The following is a 6000-nucleotide window of genomic DNA, read 5'->3' on the forward strand; positions in this document are numbered from 1 at the left end:
TTCTCCGTTCCCATCGACCGGTTGTTTTGTTGTCCGCTTTAATAGCTCAAAAAAAAAAAACAAAAAAAAAAGCTAGTTCTACTCGACATTATATTCCACTCTCGTTTTTTCATTTCTTCCCTTTTTTTTTTAAATCATCTCTTCACTCTCTTTGAATCCATTTGGCTTTGGGAGCCTGATCATTCGTCTGGACGTTTTGTTTTATTTAAATTACATTTTCCCTCTTTTTGAACGTCTGGCCCTTTTTTAAAGTTGTATATCTATTTCGTCACTCTATCGGACGTGAGAGATGACGGCTAGTCTGTTCTCAAGCTTTCGTTGCATTATGCAGCAGGGAAACAATAGGCAAAAAAAAAAAAGAATAAAAATGAAGAAAACATTGTCGACTTAAAAAGCGTTTCTCGGCCCGTATCGTCGCCACAAAGGCCATAGAAAAATCATTTTAAATTCTCTTAATTGAGCAACAAAAAAAAAAAAATAAAGAAAAGACACTGTGACGTCATTGTCCTTGTTGGCCGTTTGCTTACCATTGAAATGTCGATAGTTTGAATTCACGGTCGAAGGGAGCGGTTTCGCCAGCGTCGACTGCGTCCAAATCGGCCATTATATCAAACATCCCGAGTCTTTTGCTCACTCCTTACTTTTTATTATGACAATTTCTTCTTCTTTTTTTTTTTTTCCTTTTATTTTATTATTTCAACAGGAATCCATTAAAAGACGTAAAGTGGAGGTCATCTGCCTCATTTTTTTTTTTTTTTTTTTTTTTTACGGGTTTTTAGTTCTTTTGGCCTTTTAGAAAAAAAAAAAAAAAAAAAAAAGAAGTTTTGGTATATTTTGGGCGCCGGTGCTGGGGGGCTGTTTCTGGTGACGCCAGCGAACGTGAATATCCTATAGAAAACTCGAGGATAGAAGCGAATGGGAGGGGGAGTTGTGGTCGGCCTCCCGCGGAGGAGATGGTCATCCACTTGTCAGCCTTCTGTCTTATCCGCCTTCACTCCCCCGGTCTTCTCTAAAAGAGAGTGAGTGAGCAAGAGAGAGAGAGAGAGGCCATCCTGAGGACTTTAACCGCACAAAAACAAGGAGAGAAAGAGAAAAAAACAAAAAACAAAAAAAAAAACAAAGCCGTGAAATTTGAAACCCTCGTTCTAGACACCGGTTACGAAGACGGGCGGCGGGAGGGGTAGACGGACCAAAAGACACAAAAAGAAACAAATCTCCAGTCCTCTGATTTTTTTTTTTTATTATTTCAAAAATTACACGAAGAAAAAAAAAAGCTCTAAATAATTTTTAATCTGTGATCGAGCCGGAGGTTATTATTATTTATCTAATTTTTGCACCGGACGGCTTATCATCGTCATAGCTTTTTTGCTACAATGGTAGTTCAGTCTTGCAAGACTAATCGCTTTAAACAAAATGCCTACAACGGTAGAATTGAAAAAAAAAAAAAATAATAAATAAACAAAGAAAGAAATGGGCCCGGATGGTCGTGTATTGCTGCCGATATCGAAGCCATCGACACCCCCCGAGTGTCGAGATCGATCAACTCAGCTCGTCGTGTTTTTTTTTTTTTTTTTTTTTTTTTCTTTACCCGTTTTTTCGGTGCGGGTGGCTCCGTGACTGCATTTCAATTGAAGAATTTTATTTTCTTCTTTTTTTGTTTCCGGAAGAGAAACGCCATTATTTATGCGCCAACCAATACACATTTTATTCATTTCTTTTGTTTGTTGTTTTTTTTTTTTTTTTTTTTTTTTTTTTTTTTGCTTTCTGCCTTTTCTTTTTCTTTCTCAGTTTCATTTGTCCCCTTTCGAAAAGAGGCGTATTAAAGAATAGCGTCACCAGCATTCTACATCATTTCTAATTAGATTTACGGGTGGGTTTATATTACGATCGCATCGAAACGCTGGAAATTAATTTTTTTTTTTTTCATATTAGTTTATTGGGGCTACATTATGTGCCGTTATGTTTTTGCCTGGTGTTATGCTCGGTTGTGTCACGGCATTTGGTTGGGCGAACACGCGTCAACGGCTGCGCCAGCAAATGGTCTCTTGCCTAATTATTTAGGCTTAGTATATTCATTTACGACTGCGATAGAAGTAGCCTGTCCGTAGCCATTATTTATTTTTTGTTTTGTTTTATATCCCAGCTTCTTAAGAGAACCGTTGATTTCCATGCCATCCGTCTTTTTTTTTTTTCTCTCTTCTTTTTTGGCCGATGGCCCGGCCTCAATCCCTCTGCTTTGTGGACTCGGCGCTCCTATTTCCACCATTCCCCTCCCTCCACCCATACTGCCATTTTTTCTATATTCAGCAGCACAACATGAAGAGTGGACCCCTCCAAGAAAAAAAAGAAGAAGGGAGATCCGAAAAGCAAAAACACACATATAGATGTTACACATTTACATATATATATAATATCCCAATCCATTACGCTAGTCTGTCCAGTAGCCAACTGTCTCCGGAAGGGCTCCATAATCCTCTTCTTGGACCCCCTCTATTTTTCTTATTCTTATTATTATTTTTTTTTTTAGTCTCTCCATCTACACTGAGAGTGTATAGTCTAGTTCCATCCGCCCTTCTTTGGCCCATGTACATGCCTCCCTCATTCTTTTCGCTCATTGCATGATGCAATAAAAGGAGTTCAAAAAAAAAAAAGAGAGAGAGAGTAAAAAAAAAAAAAAAAAAGACCCGTTTTGCTAAAGCTTTTAGCAATTGCGTAACCTAACCGTTGAATTGTCCAGGTGAATCGCTAGAGTCGAACAGATAATGTAGCGATGCCTGACTGAACAGAGAGGCTACAGCTCGTATTTGTTATTGCGGATCAGTATAGGGTGAAGTCGGCTGCAGAGCATCCCCAACACAGGCTATAATGCTTAAGCCATTCCAGTTTCTTCTTCTTTTTTTTTTTTTTTTTGCAAAGCATTCGATGGCCTCTCTGCGGAGGTCGAATGGTAGATCTATAACATATCCATGTGTTGGTCGAGTCGAACTCGGTCTCTCTCTCTTTCTATTTTTTTTTTTCTGGCTCTCTTGCTGTTTCTTTCTCTCTTTGGGGGGGGGTGGGGGGTTATGGAAGAATGCATCATACGCGGTCATCACTCATCGCTGGTCCCTACTGACACAAGGGTCACACACAGTACTAGTAACCGAGCCAGTCTCCCATAGAGGCGAAATGCAAGGCAATATTCATACAGCCAACACAAAAACGAAAGAAGAAGAAGAAAAAAAAAAATCGAGGGATCCTCGTCTATTGTTTGCGGGAAGAAGGACGAAAAAAAAAAAAAAAAAAGAGAGAAACGACAACAACAAAAAAAAAAAAAAAAATACATGATCGGGAAAAGAGAGCCTTATAGGAACTACGTGGTACAACATGATGGACAAAATGAAAAACGAAAAAAAAAAAAAAGGAAATATCGTTATTCAGGAAACCCCGGGGAAGAAAAATCCCAGTCACAATAACTATAAGCTTAACGTTTCCTTGACGGCCGAATCGGACGTCATTTTTGCGGCATGAAAAGGTTTGACGACGACGTCATTTGTATTTCCTATCATTCAGAGAACGAGGCGAATATTGATGCGTTACATCGTTTTTTTTTTTTTTTTTTTCAATTTTAGCTCATTCATTTGATTGTGAATATTTCTGTTATCTTAACGGCCGGGCTCGTCTGCCCAACTATGTGTGTGTGTGTCTTAAAAAAAAAAAAAAATAATAATTTTGTTTGCATTGTTGATTGTGATGGTTTATTGCTCGCACTTGCGCCGATGTACCGTACGATGACCACACTCTTGGTTGACATATTCCAGGAGGCAATACGGCACAGCTGCAGAGTGCCGCTAAACAACGGTACTCTTTTATTAATGGCTATATGGGTGTTTGTATGCGAGCGACTCAAAATGAGGGCTGCACAATGCAGTAGCTAGTGCAACACCAGCTTTTCAGAGCACTAAAAGGTGCGTACATAATCTGAATGGGACTCTTGACTTTTCGGCTCGTCTTTCCACACCGCTATGATTCAGCCATGATGTCACTGTCCGTATGACGGGTCACACACAAATTATACTGCAGTCAGGCAGTGGTCTCCTCATTTTCTTCGTTATGTCATTCTTATTTTTGTTTGTTGTCATCTACCTATTGCTCCCCACCCCCCTCGTTCTCATCCTCACCCTTCTTTTACGTGTTGCTGTGTCCAGTTTTTGTGCGCAGTTTTACAGCGGGCTGTACACCACCCCCCACCCTTCACTATAGATGGGAAAAAGGAGAACTCGAGTTGAGGGAACTGGCGGTTCGCCCAGTTGCCCTCTACTTAATTTCTTGTTGTCTGTTGGTCGTGCAATTATATATAAAGAAGGGAGGACAAACATAATGTTGAGATAAGTGGAGCTGCAACAGCCGCTACGGCGGCCTCTCTCTCAGCTCATGGAGCATCATTTGCTGACGGGGAGGTCTTCATGACTGGAACACACCTGAAGTTAGACGATTGTTCAGAAAGGCAAAAGAAAAAAAAAAAAAATACAACGGTAACGGCAAATAAAGACGAGCTCTTTTTAAACACATTATCGAAGAAGAGTAACAAAGAGGAAAAGAAAAATATGAAAAAGATACTCAATTACCGATTAACGTTCATCATATCGTCGGCGCTGCTCTTTGTTCTCGTCAACTGACTAGTCCACTTTGTGTTTGAGTTGACCCCCGAAGCGGCAATTTCGAAAGTGAATGTTACAAAAGAATTTTTTTTTTTCTTCTCCCTCTTCACTTCATGGAAGGGGAAAAAAAAAATTGAGGGAGGGGGGGGGGGGGGTTGAGTAAAGATTGAAAGTAAACTTCCAACAGACGTAAAGCAGTACGGTAATAGAATTTTTGAGGGAAGGACTTTGGCTGCCGGCCTCCGGTCAAGCTCAACTTCTTTTCTTGAGCTTATGGTGCTGAAGTTATGTGCATAAGCGCAGCTATGCCGTCTGCTCTTCAATCTCGCCTCGTTTTTTTTTTTTTTTTCTTCTTTGGCCGGATTCCTTTAGCCGTCCGACTTTTATTAACTCCCCCACGCCCAATTCGTGTCTACTTGGCTCCTTTCATCTCTTCCGCCCTCGCAAGCTTTTTTTTTTTCTATTGCATAACTTGATGAAAATTCAAAACGGAAATTTCTCCGTCGATAGCGAAATTTGCCGCCATTTTTCTAAACACACCATAAGCATGTATATATATATATACAGTATATATTATTCAATAGTTATGGACGGTTATCAGAAAGGTTAGACCTGAAAGGAGCTGCAGCGTAGGTAAAAAACCTGAACTGGAATTGCAATTCGATGAACTTTTGTGTTATATAGCGCCCTGTTGAGAACGCTCGCACGCCCTTTTCTTCTTTCTATTTTAACAGCGAGCTGTGAAAAACAAAACTAAAAGTTGAAAGGTTCTGAAAAAAACAAAAACGAGGTAAACAATCATAAAAATAAGGAAAGCCCTTTCACACGCCCCGATTGTTTCGAGATGGCGAGTAACGTTCCAACCGGAGCCTCTTGGTCTTCTGCCTCTATACTTTCATGCCGCTCGAAAACAAAAACCTCACACTGAAAAAAAAAAGAAAAAAGAAAATCCATTGGCGAAAACCGCAGTGACCTGACTCGAAAAAAAAAAAAAAATGTCCCGACCGATGGGAAGCGAAAAACAGAAATGCACGACAGACAACTCCTTCCTACCTCTTTTCATTTCATCCTGCGGACTTTTTTTTTTTTACGATTGCAAAGGTGCGCACGTTAACCTACTTTGATCCGGCGGCCGGATGACGATAAGTCTCACCGACCACACGACTATAAAAGAATAGGAAAAAAAAAAAAAAAGAGAATCGTTTCGCCGGATGATGGATACCCATGACCGCGTTTCTAGAGCGATGTGATGAGCTGCTACACGGTCGTTTCGCCAGGCCAAGGTAGCCGCTTCTTCCTCTTTTTTTTTTCTACATTTTATAGCGAGAGGGAGAGAGAGAGAGCGTGAGAGAGTCATGGC

This window comes from Daphnia carinata, chromosome 1 (genome assembly GCF_022539665.2).
Source record: "Daphnia carinata strain CSIRO-1 chromosome 1, CSIRO_AGI_Dcar_HiC_V3, whole genome shotgun sequence".
NCBI lineage: Eukaryota > Metazoa > Arthropoda > Branchiopoda > Diplostraca > Daphniidae > Daphnia > Daphnia carinata.